We start from the raw sequence: 12,231 nt of genomic DNA, 5'->3' as shown, positions 1-12,231 counted from the left end.
CTAGACAGGTAACATTTGCAAGCAAATACAGAATGTTACCTTCACATGGTCTAGCCTAGCATTTCTACCAGGAAGGGTAAACTGAAATAGTTGCAGATGTTGACACAGGATAAGACAAGAAGGTACAAATAAATGTTGATAATTTTTTATCTGTAACGTTATGCATCTTGAATAATGAACACAACGTCTAATATTGTTCCACACAGGGTTTCTCATCATCATCTCATCTCAGTCTCATAGCTACAAGCCACAGGGCAGTCTGTCTGTCCACAAAGGTTCTCCATTTCTGACGGTCGTCAACAGGGTTTACTCGACGACATTTAGCGTGGGGAAGACGGCCGTCTGCGGGAGGGTCAGGGCCTAGGAATTTTTTTCAGCCTCACGTGAGACAAGAAGCACACACAGTCACAATTTTATTGTCAAAAGGAAGCCAAAATATTATAGAATTGAATTCTCGTTTCTGTCTTCTTGAATTAGACTAACTTTGAAGAGAGCAAAATTAAAACAAGCCTACCAAGTTACGGCACACTGTCTAGCGTAGCACAAAAATCGGAAGGTACATTCACAAAAACGTCTCACAGAGTTTGCCGCTTGTACTACGCAGCGCGAAGGGTTCTCCTCAGCATGCTCTGTCACACTTTTACGTTTTCTATAATATACCCAGTGTGAAATCGAAGGCTACACAATCCTATTTATGTCGCAGTAAGAGCGCGGCGCGATCGCCGTCTAGTGGTTACCAACTACTGTAAATCGCACAAATTCATAGAAACAGCTGGTTAGCGTAATCGCTAAAATTGCCACAAATCTATTATATTCGTTCACGTCACGCAGTTGACGGATACTCTCAGAGCTGAAATTGATATGGCTACCCCTGCACACTCCATGTAATCTTCACAGTACGCAGCTCTTCTCCGCTATATGCTTCCTCCGCTATATGATTCCTGTCAATCTGTGTAAATTCATTCATATTTGAACGGCTCGATCATTTTTTTCAGAGTCCGCAATTCACATTTCATAAATTTCTTTTGATTTTTAGCAAACAATTTTGATTTACGTTTGATGTACGTAGTTTGTTTATGCCCTCATTATCAATACGTGCCGCCCGGCACACTTCGAACCCGTCCGCCTGTCAATCATGCAAACTTTAAGGGGTTAGGTTTCTGCTACACTAAACTTTCGCGTTGACTTTGTGCCTGGGGTTTTGTGCTGTGCCGGCCACTCCCACCGTGTATAAAGCTGCACGTAGCTTAATTGTAATGTACCCAGCTGACTTCGTTTCCGTGCTCCACTTGCTTGCTGGGGACCAACGCAGCGCTGTGGTAACTTACATGATGAACAACAAGGTGAAAGGAATGACCGTGACCTAAGATGGGGCGGGCGTTCCACGCTGCAGTTAATCATGTTTGTTCAAGGTCAGTTTAATAGCGAAATAAACTCATCAAGTCCATCGTTTTTGTTTCACATACCTTTATGTCTCAGGCGTAAAACTTTGAGTTTTTTTATGTAACCGCCGGCGACACGCAGTGACCTTGCGTCTAACGTAGTCATGTGTTTCTTTTTGCTCAAATGTTTTTTTTTACTCAAAAATCGGTTAACTAGAACCGTGACACCATTCCGTGTTTCATTTGGACGACAGCTTTATGCATGAACTTGAGTAAACGTTCCTATTCAGTACTGTGGATAAAAACGAACAGGTCTCGCTACATTTTTATGATTATATGTCAGTTACTTATAATGTCAGGAAACATCCAAAGAAATCCCCACGTTACCACATACACGTAGCGTTACCACAGTTATTGGCCTGTCTGAGAAAATTGCACTAGTGCTAACGTTAGTAGTTATTCTCTCTGAGTGCGTTTGTTCACCAATATTATCGCGCGGAGCACGCAACTCAACCTCGGCTTTTACAGAATCGTGAAAACACCAGTGGAATCAAAAGACGAGTGCTGGCGCACTACACACCGTGTGTGTTCTCGATTCTACGTAACTCAAACACAACATAGAATTCTCGCCAGGCCTTTTCAGCATAGTGGGCCGATACGCTGTCGGCTGGAAAAATGACGCTGTAAAAAGCCCGCTACGCTGCTTTTTCATCCAGCGTAGCGGCAAAACATGGGGAAAAAATAACAAAATATCGTAGTAAAAACACAAAAGCACGCGCCAAGCACGCGCCTCCGCTGTTTCAAGAAGTTATCAGCTCGAAGGGAGGTGTTTCAGAGCACCCGCCGTGCCGTTGTCTCGCAGCCCCTCCCACCCAGGATCGCCCTTGCGTTCGCGCGAAATGATTGTAAACAGAGGACTTGCCGCCACGAGTGACCAGCGGGGTGGGATCCCTCCCCGGAACAGCCAAAATGTATAAGATTTCCCGCGAAAGTCCTTATTTGGGGAGCGGGGTTGATCAACACAAAGGCGCTTACAACTAGTTGCGTCATTTCTTTTTCACCGCGGAAAATAGAATCAATTCTTTCTGACACATTTCTAGAGCAAGAGCGGGTCGCGTCCCCAAATTTCCTGTTCTAAATTTTGCGTGTGCCGGCCTTGCGTTCGTGCAAAAATGTAAACAGGGTAGCGAGTAGGCCTTGCTGCATGTGACCAGCGGGGTGGGATCCCTCCCCGGAACAGCCAGATTTCCCGCGAATGTCCTTATTTGTTGATCAACACAAAGGCTCTTACAACTGGTTGCGTCATTTCTTTTTCAGCGCGGAAAACAGAATCAATTCTTTCTGACATATTTCTAGAGCAAGGCCGTCCGCGTTTCCAAATTTCCTGTTCTAAATTTGAAGCTCTTTGATTCGGCAATGTAAAATTCAAACCATCGTAAGTTTGTATGTAAAACCCGGGCATTTCCTTTCGGGGCCGGGGCTTTCGGGGGAGAAGCCTCGCCATGTGGCCCCGCCCACACCGTCGGCTTCCTTGTTACCAAGGCAGTGCACTTTTTCGCCCACTTCATCAAAGGCCGCCGCTGTTGGTTAGAGTTTCAAACAGCCGCGTGCCAGTTGACAGCGAACTTCATATGCTACGTGATTATTGCATTCCTTGGACTTCCCCACAGCGGTGCTTCTACAAAATATTTATTAGACTGTAACATTTATTCCCACGTAACGTTACGTGTTTTATAGAATAGAATCTGACGCGGAACAGCGGTTTCGCCGGATATTTTCCTTGAAACATGTCCGTTGGAATATCGTCTGACAGCGAGGCGGCGACGTAGGGATATAAGACCGTCAACAACAATCGCACGTCACGGCAGCGCAGCGAAGGTACTAGCGCTATAAAGAAGCGCTTCAGCTTCGGATGGCAAACCGGACGATAGTTATAAGTACTGTTGAGCTGAGTCATCATCATCATCATCATCGGTCGACGTGATCAAATGTAGACATGTTCGCACATGTCTACACACGACGGGGTTATACCGCCCCTTACGAGGTGACATACCCTTTCGTAGGCTAATTACAAGACGGGGATGCGCCAGGTCTCCCGTCCGGGTGAATGATGTAATTCACCATGTGGCTGATACGAGACAGAGGTTCGCCAGGCCTCCATCCGGGTGATTTGAAGTGAATCACCAACTCCCGACAGAAGGATTTGCACCAACGCACACCGCACCATCGCACGTGTGGGGGTTCTTTAACGTGCATGGGGTATGGCTCTCCCCATACACGGGACCTCCATTTAACGTCCTATCCGAGGGACGACTCATTTTTCACTTGAGTAAAGTGAGGAAAGTCGTGTAAAGTGCCTTTCCCAAGGGCACAAGACCGGCATCACGGTAGGCGGATTCGAACCGGCGACCTCTCGATCACGGGCCAAATACAATACCACTGTGCTACGCGGCCCCACGGTAAAGTAAAGTTTGAGAGCTGAGTAAAGTTTGTTGTTTATGAGTTTTTAGTTGTCTTTGACTCTTTGACCCGAAATACTGCTAAGTTAAACTGCTGAAAAGAAGTTAAGTGACTGCTACGATTATCGTAGATATGGCCCTAAAAACTGATAGAATAAGCCTTCTGATTAGCCTAAAATGCAAGAGCTTAAGGGGGGCTTCGCCCCCCTGGGCCGTACAGCCCCCCACCCCTGGACCCCGGCCTCCTGCCCCGACGCTGTGACAAAATCCTGGCGAGAACACCGCGCCGGGCGCCCCGGCCGCCGCCGCCCCGCCGCCACCGCCGCCGCCTCGACTCAATCTGAACAATGTTTGGATGGCTCATGGTAAAACTGGCTTGTGCAGGTTGCAAAACCTATAGCTTAAACAAAATCAAGGAAAGTATTGAAACAAATACTTAGAACTGACCTAGACCGAGACACATTTTGATACTTTGGGGGCATTAAATTTCATTCTGCCTGCGCTCAATTTCATTCTACCTTCCTTGAATTTGATTGCAAAGGGTGCCGATATTCGGCAAAATAAAGTCAAAGCTCTGTGAATTTCTTGATCTCTTATTACTTCTTGGCAAAATGAATTCCACAAATCATTCAGAGGACGGCTTCTGGCTCAATTCAGGCCGTCTAAAGCAAGATGAAGTCATCATCATTTGACGGGCGGACACGTCCGTGTTGCTTAGCAGCGGTCGTTGACCTCGTTCGAACACCATGTTCCATATCTCCCGGGCGGGTTCCATAGCTACCGGTCGTTGACCTCGGGTCCTTGGAACGTAGTTCCAAAGTTCTATTGGGGCTCGAAAGTTCGATTTTGTGTTAAAATTGCTAGTTTTTTCACCCTTTTTTGCCCCATAAAATCATTTTTTGGTATCTTTAGGGGACCAAATGACCAAGGTGCAGTGTCTTATGTGCAGACCTACCAGCTTGCTGAATTACGAGATATTCCAAGGTCTAGTTTCGGAGATATTCATGTTTTTTATTTGTGCGGAAAAGAAGAAGAAACAGAGCAAAAACAGTATGTACCTTCTGTGAAGGTAACATAATAATGAGACACAATGGCATCACACAATATCCTCATTGGTTGGACGTTATGTGCACATTACCTCCTAACATCTGCTTGGAGATTACCTGCTCACATCTGCTTGGAGACTACCTCACATCTTCTTGGAGATTACCTCCTCTATCTGAGCTGACCCAATCACAACTCTGAGCTGGCACATATGACCAGGGTACTAACAATTGATACTTCCCTGGTGCCCTGTGGCCTTCAGCTGCACAATTCAAAATTTGTACTACGTTAGCAATGCCTCAGAGTCAAACTAATATAATGAGACACAATGGCATCACACAATATCCTCATTAATTACACTTTAAATTAATTTAATTTCCCTCTATTTTCCATAATTTCTATTTCACTGTGTACATCTTTGTCTAAGCTACTTACACAACAAAAATTATGACAAGACATTATCCCTTTCTTGAGTTATACTCCTCGCATACTCCTTGCAATTCTAAAACTAGACACTAAGAGGCCAAAACTGATGTAACTTCTTCCAAAGCACAAGAATTATGGAAATTTGCATCATCAACTACTAGTAGGAAACTCTATAATTTCAGTGTTTTCCAATTACAAGACTTCAAAATATGTAACTACGTATCTATTCTAAGGCAGGTGCAACAAAACAGAAAGTTATAAAAACTAGAAAGGCGACATTTGCAAGCAAATATATAATGTCTACCTTCACAGATCCACTTGGCCTAACAGTGACTACAGTTATGTTTATTCTTACTCCAACACATTTATGTTTAGTGACCTGACCCCTAAACTTCAGCTCTGTGCTAAGCTATATAAAACTTAAAGCCATTTGCTACTTTACCAGTATGTAACCGAACAGCACAGGGTGTCTGCTTCTTTGGTGACCATAGTGGCAGTCATCTGGTCCAGGTCATTGGCCTTATTCGTTTGTAGAAAGGAAACAGAGCAAAAACAGTATGTTTACCTTCCATGAAGATAAACATAATAATAAGACCTGCAAACAAGTACTTGATGCAAAAATATATATATATAAATGCATGATGTGTGATGTATATGTAAATTAGTTAAATGTGAATGTCACCATGCATGAAGTTTGTAAATGTTAAAGACACAACATCTAAAAAAAAGGTCTAAATAGTTTCAGGAGGTATGAGGTCTCCGAACTCTTTTGGAACTGGTAGACAGGGGAGGGGGGCAGCTTCAAAACAAAGTAGCCATACACTAAAAAAAACTTTGCTCATATTGCCACACAGATGGATGAATAGCAGCACATTTTCCGGCCATACAGAAAGCTCAGCCTTTCCGTTCTGAGAATAGTTAACTTTATAGTAAGTTGTTGAATTTGTGGAAGATCAAATGAAAGAAATGTGAAGTGACTGAGCGCATGCATCAAAACAATGACATTTTATAGCAAGCCACATGGCACACAGTTCAGCTCGTACTACAAGTACAAGAGCAAATCAATCTTCATTGATAAATGAACCCTTGCTTTAACGTATTTTGGGCAAAGTGTACAGTTTGTTTGGCAGTGAAACCGAATGGAGTTCCCTAAAATGGGCGCCAAATCTGACACCCGTGCAAGTCAAATCTGACACCCTTATTGTCAGACGACAGCAGATGAAACGATGTCAGTCGTTTTGCGTCTTTTTTTAGGATAAGTCTACACGATATCTCCTAAATATTTAAGACATCTATTCCTTCATCTGTTACGTATTTTTCCCGTTAATGACAGTCACAGACAATGTAGAAATTTCCGAAAATACTCACCAAAACCACACGTTTGCATCGAGCGGTTACTGGACCACCGCCATTTTGAATCTGCCTTTCAGTCTCTACTTCTGACCAATGAGGTCGAAGTATTTGCACAGAAGCAGAAAATATGGAAATCAGTTACTCTCCAAGCAGAGGTTGAATCGCGCAGATATAGTAGAAGTCGGAAATATTACACGGAGAGAAGTTATTCGATTATTGTTTGTCTGTTTGCTCAAACAACAAATGATAGGGGTTCTGGAGGCACTTTTTTTTGGCGACGCCTCAGGGGCGGAGCCGTTGGTATAGTACTGCGATTGAGTGGCCAGGAATTCTATATGTCCACGAACGCATTCCCTTGGGAATTCGTTTTTGGCAACACCTTGTGGGATCGGCGTTTGCACATAAGAATGAGAAACTGTGATTTAATTCATTGGGCATAGCATAGGCCGTAGTTTTTATACAATATTGCAGCTTTTTAAGGGTTTTCAAGAGCTTTCTAGATGTTACTTAAGACCAAAATGTCACGTTTGTCGATGTTTTTGGAGAAGTTCTAACTTCTTAAAATGAAGAATGATATGTTTGGACATGTAATTGATACAGTTATTCAGATATGTCAAACACATTGATGATAAAGAAAAGATGAGATTCACCGTGCATTTGGTACGGTAGACTTTTAAGATATACCGACTACTTTAAATTTGACTGCATAATGCTTTTCTTTCTTTTTCAAAGTCTTACTGTGTGATAGAAGTGTTGTTTTGTTGGAGGGTTTTATTCTTTATTTGTATGTTTTGTGTCATGAGCATTTGTGTGACCTTTGCTTCATTTATTCTATTAGTTTCGTTTCTTTTTGCTTTCGCTGTGATGCTGCATTCGATGTTTCTTGGGTGATATCGGAGCAGACCCCAATTCTTCCGTGGCCGGGGTTCGTGCTAGCCTGTGAATTCCTTTTCTATCCTGAGTCATGGAGAAGTTCACCTGTGGGTACAAAGAGACAAAATAACATACATGTATCAGTGGCATAAACACTCCTCTGTTACAAGATGTTCTGTGTATGTATGCTCTTCCTATATATAAACAAGATTCAGTGTCTTATTGCCTCCATGAAATGTCATGGAGGTTATATTTACCTCCATGAAATGTCATGGAGGTTATATTTTACCCTGTGTTTGTCTGTGTGTCTGTGTGTCTGTCTGTCTGTCTGTGTGTAAACAAAATAACTCAAGAACGGCTTGGTGGATTGGTTTCATACTTGGTGTGTTGGTAGGGTGTCATGAAAGCTGGAAATGATTAGATTTTGGTCCCCCTAGCGGCTTCCCTTGGTACTGCAGCGCAACTTCCGGGTTTGCTATCTCATGTTCTGAGCAAGCTATGGTTACGATTTTGAAGTTTTAGATAGCTCTTGTGCTCAGAAATAAGTGACATAAGTTTGGGCCCCCTAGCGTCTAGTTTTGGGAAAGCAGGGGCATTTTTGTCAAAAACTTCTAAAGACGATAACTCAAGAAGGGAACAACGGATTTTCATCATTTTTGGTATGTAGGTACCTTAGACAATGTTTTACAAGATAAGATACTAATCATGCAAAACAGGAGTACATTTGCATAATTAATGAGAATATTCTATCATAGCATTTTTTTCAATGTATCTCTTGTTCCAGACATGCTATGGTCTTGATATTTTGGTGGTAGATAGCTTTTGGTGTCATGAAAAAGTGGGGCAAGTTTCAGCCCCCTAACATCTAATTGTGGAACTGCATGGGTGTTTTTGTCAAGACACTCCAAAGAGGATAACTGCAGAAAGAAACGATGGATTGCCTGCATTTCAGGCATGCGGGTAGCTTAGGCAAAGATGTTCATAATGATATACATGTTATGCAAATGAGGACTTAATTTGCATAATTAATGAGGAAATTGTATAGTTCCATTGTTTTCAATAACTGGACCTCAATACATGTAACACAGGTTAATTACGATATGTGGAATATAAGCAGATACCAAATATGGTAATGAGGAACTTATTTGCATAATTTATGTAAAAATTGCAAAACTGCTTTATGATTAATAATGGGAATTTTATAACTGTGACATGTGTACGTTAGTCAATGATGAACAACACCATGCATAAATTATGTTAATGTGTTAGTCAATTGCATGAAAGTTACGAAAGCTCTAAATTTTCATGGAGGTATGAGGTCGCCGAACTCTAGTTTACCCTGCGTTTGTCTGTCTGTGTGTGTGTCTGTGTGTAAACAAAATAACTCAAGAACGGCAAAGTGAATTGGTTTCATACTTGGTGTGTTGGTAGTGTGTGATGAAAGCTGGAAATGATTAGATTTTGGGCCCCCTAGCGGCTTCTCTTGGTACTGCAGCACAACTTCCGGGTTTGCTATCTCGTGTTCTGAACAAGCTATGGTCACGATTTTTGGGTGTTAGATAGCTCTTGTGCTCAGGAATTAGTGACATAAGTTTGGGCCCCCTAGCGTCTAGTTTGGGATAGCAGGGGCATTTTTGTCAAAAACTTCTGAAGACGATAACTCAAGAAGGGAACAACGGATTTTCATGATTTTTGGTATGTATTGCTGCCTCTACGGCCGATGAGGCTATGGGACCGGTGAGGTGAGGTGAGGCTGTGGGCCAACGCATTTTGACATTTCTCTGTAACGAACTGTTAGTCTATCTCACCTTTATGCTCTGAGCAGTGAATTCCTTCTGAAGTCTGCTGCCGCGGGTGGCCATGCTACCTGTACGAACAGAGAAAGAATAGGCATAAATACATTGAAGCCATTTCCTGCCGTTTACCGAGGAACTTATTGCTTTGCCTTTTATGCAAAACAACTGTTCGTTACTGGAATATTCATTCTGGACATATGAGTCTTGTCAAAAAGGAGAGAATATTACTTGTATATTGTAGATCAGGCTACAAGTACAAAAATCCGGCGGAACATGACGCCAAGTAGCTAAAACTTTATGTAAACAAAAATGCCATGAGTGGTTAAATGGACGTATTAACAGATAACGACAAATACACTATAATTTGTCTCGAGGTGCTCATATTTACCACTATAAGACATTATCTTTTACGTTGTCCCTGGCTATGGGCCAACGCGTTTTGTCCTTTACCTTCCTCTGTAACGAATTGTTAGTCTCACCTTTATGCTCTAAGCAGTGAAGTCCTTCTCAAGTCATTGCGCAGGTGGCCATGCTACCTGTGCGAACAGAGAAAGAATAGGCATAAATACATTGAAGCCATTTCCTGCCGTTCACCGAGAATCAACATTGGTTTGCCTTTTATCTAAAAGAGATGGTTATTACTGGAACATTCATTTAAGTCGAGAGAAAGAGACAATATCACATGTAGATAAGACAAAGAAATCCCGGCGGAACATTACGTCAAGTACTAAAGTACCTACAACTTTATGTAAACAAAAATTCCGTGCGAAGTAAAGGTGCCCTCTCACTGCACTTGCGTCAAGCTTGCGTCACAGCGGGGTTGGAAAAATACTCAACGAATTTCAGAGATTACGTTTTGTGTATTTTGTTATCTTCTAAGTCATACTTTTACGTATTACGCAATATCTAAAACAAATCAGAGAAAATAACAAAACAGTGATGCAGGGAACGAACCCCGCAGTGATGCAAGCTTGACGCAAGTGCGCAGTGAGAGTGCACCTTTGACTGCCGACGACCAACTCAAAATTTCAGCGATCATCAATATTTCAGTCTAATTAAGGTGTCTTGGGTCAGTAACAAAATTAAAACTGGACCAGTCGGTCGGGTGGCGGCGTGCGCTATCACCCAAGCGTACAGTTTATAAAACTAGTTAACAAATTGTCCACTGTCGTCGGAAATATCTACTTAACAGCCTAATCAACACAGTGACTAGAGAACTGCCACGTGGGCAAAAGTGGACGAATGAAAAGTACAGGTAGACCAAAACTATGTGACAGTAACCTCTTAGTAAGGTTCGTACAACCACTGCCAACACAGCACGCTTACAAACAAGTAAACACGTCATATAGGAATGTACAGTCCGAGTGAACGAACAAAAATACACGTCGAACCTGACAACAAATCAAATCACAACAAGATCGGTACAAAGAAAAAAAGAGGGAAAACAAAGGCTACAAAATATTTGATTCAATGACAGCAACAAAATATTACAATCACATCACGCGTCAAACAACAAAATAAATCCTCAAAGTCTCAAAGTAAAAGAACTAGAACCTACAACTACCAAGAGCAAAGCCGAGGAACTTAACTGATGATATCAAAAGAAAGACTACATTCTGATACATCATTATATGTACTGCAACTCTAGCACACCTATTATCGATATCTATAACTTATCATAAACGTTTCAGTATCAAATTCACTTTTACATCAGGGACTCCGGATCCCCTGCACCTCTACGGTGCTAGGAGTGATACATGTCCGCCAAGGCAGATGAGAGCATACGAGGTCAGTAGTATAGTAGCGACACGCTGACTATTATTATTCAGGCGGTGCAAGGTGGTGCAGGTCAGAGGTTATCGTCTGACGGCCTAGTCTATGGGTATTTTTCTGAGCTCTGGTCGGGGTGAAACAGGGGTCAAGTTGACCGTTTGACCCACCAAGGTAACTATGACACCCCCCAATGACCCCCCCCCCCCCCCAATGACCCCCCCGGCCCATCTTGTGAGACATGCCCTTATCTGGCCTGGTTGCAAGCCTCTACGCCGGTATACCTTACAGTTTCTTTATCTTATCTATTTTTTTTGATCAACTAAGGTTCAGGCGGACCTTCTTACCCACCAAGGTAATTCTTACACCCCACCCCCCAACACCGCCCCACCCCCTCGTGTGAGACATGCCCTTATTTGCCCTGGTCGTAAGGTTTACCTTACTTTTTCTTTATTTTTATCTATTATGATCGTTAAGGGTAGTTTTACGTACGGACATATACCATCTATATGTACATACAGTGAAACATTGCTTTGGAGTAACTATACTTGTTGCTCCGGAGTAAAAACACTGCTCCGGAGTATGCTCCGGAGTATGTGAGAAAGTATATATTTGTTGAAAGTAAGTTTATTTGTCATGTACGTACGACCCTATACCATCTATATGTAAATGCAGTGAAACATTGCTTTGGAGTAAGTATACTTGTTGCTCCGGAGTAAAAACACTGCTCCGGAGTAAAAATACTGCTCCGAAGTATGCTCCGGAGTAAGTGAGTAAGTATATTTGTTGTAAGTATGTATATTTGTCATGTACATATAAACATATGCCATCTATATGTACATGCAGTGAATCATTGCTTTGGAGCGGCTATACGTGTTGCTCCGGAGTAAAAAAAAAAACTGCTCCGGAGTATGCTACGGAGTAAGTGAGTAAGTATATTCGTGTTAAGTAACGCATACGTATTTGCCATGTACGTGCCTGTTATGTAGGATATATCAACACAACAACACAAAAGACAGTAGTGTACGGTGATCCTATCACTTGACGTGTATAAAAAATATATCAAGGAATTCATAATCAACGTATATTTCGTCCTATATGTGAAACATGGTATCACATCAGGAAAGA

The 12,231-nt window shown here is 42.3% G+C and overlaps 1 long non-coding RNA gene across 1 annotated transcript; it reads right to left on the bottom strand.

Annotated features, from left to right (window-relative positions):
- Positions 1 to 7,019: 7,019 nt before the first annotated feature.
- LOC118410771 lies at positions 7,020 to 9,870 on the bottom strand. Its single transcript, XR_004830595.1, has 3 exons — positions 9,813 to 9,870; positions 9,346 to 9,404; positions 7,020 to 7,642 (listed from the first exon to the last, which is right to left on the bottom strand). It is a non-coding gene; the product is annotated as an uncharacterized LOC118410771 (long non-coding RNA).
- Positions 9,871 to 12,231: the final 2,361 nt, after the last annotated feature.

This window comes from Branchiostoma floridae, chromosome 3 (genome assembly GCF_000003815.2).
Source record: "Branchiostoma floridae strain S238N-H82 chromosome 3, Bfl_VNyyK, whole genome shotgun sequence".
NCBI classification, from domain to species: Eukaryota; Metazoa; Chordata; class Leptocardii; order Amphioxiformes; family Branchiostomatidae; genus Branchiostoma; species Branchiostoma floridae.
The sequence above is the reverse complement of the archived record's forward strand: the minus strand, read 5'-3'. Positions and strand labels throughout refer to the sequence as shown.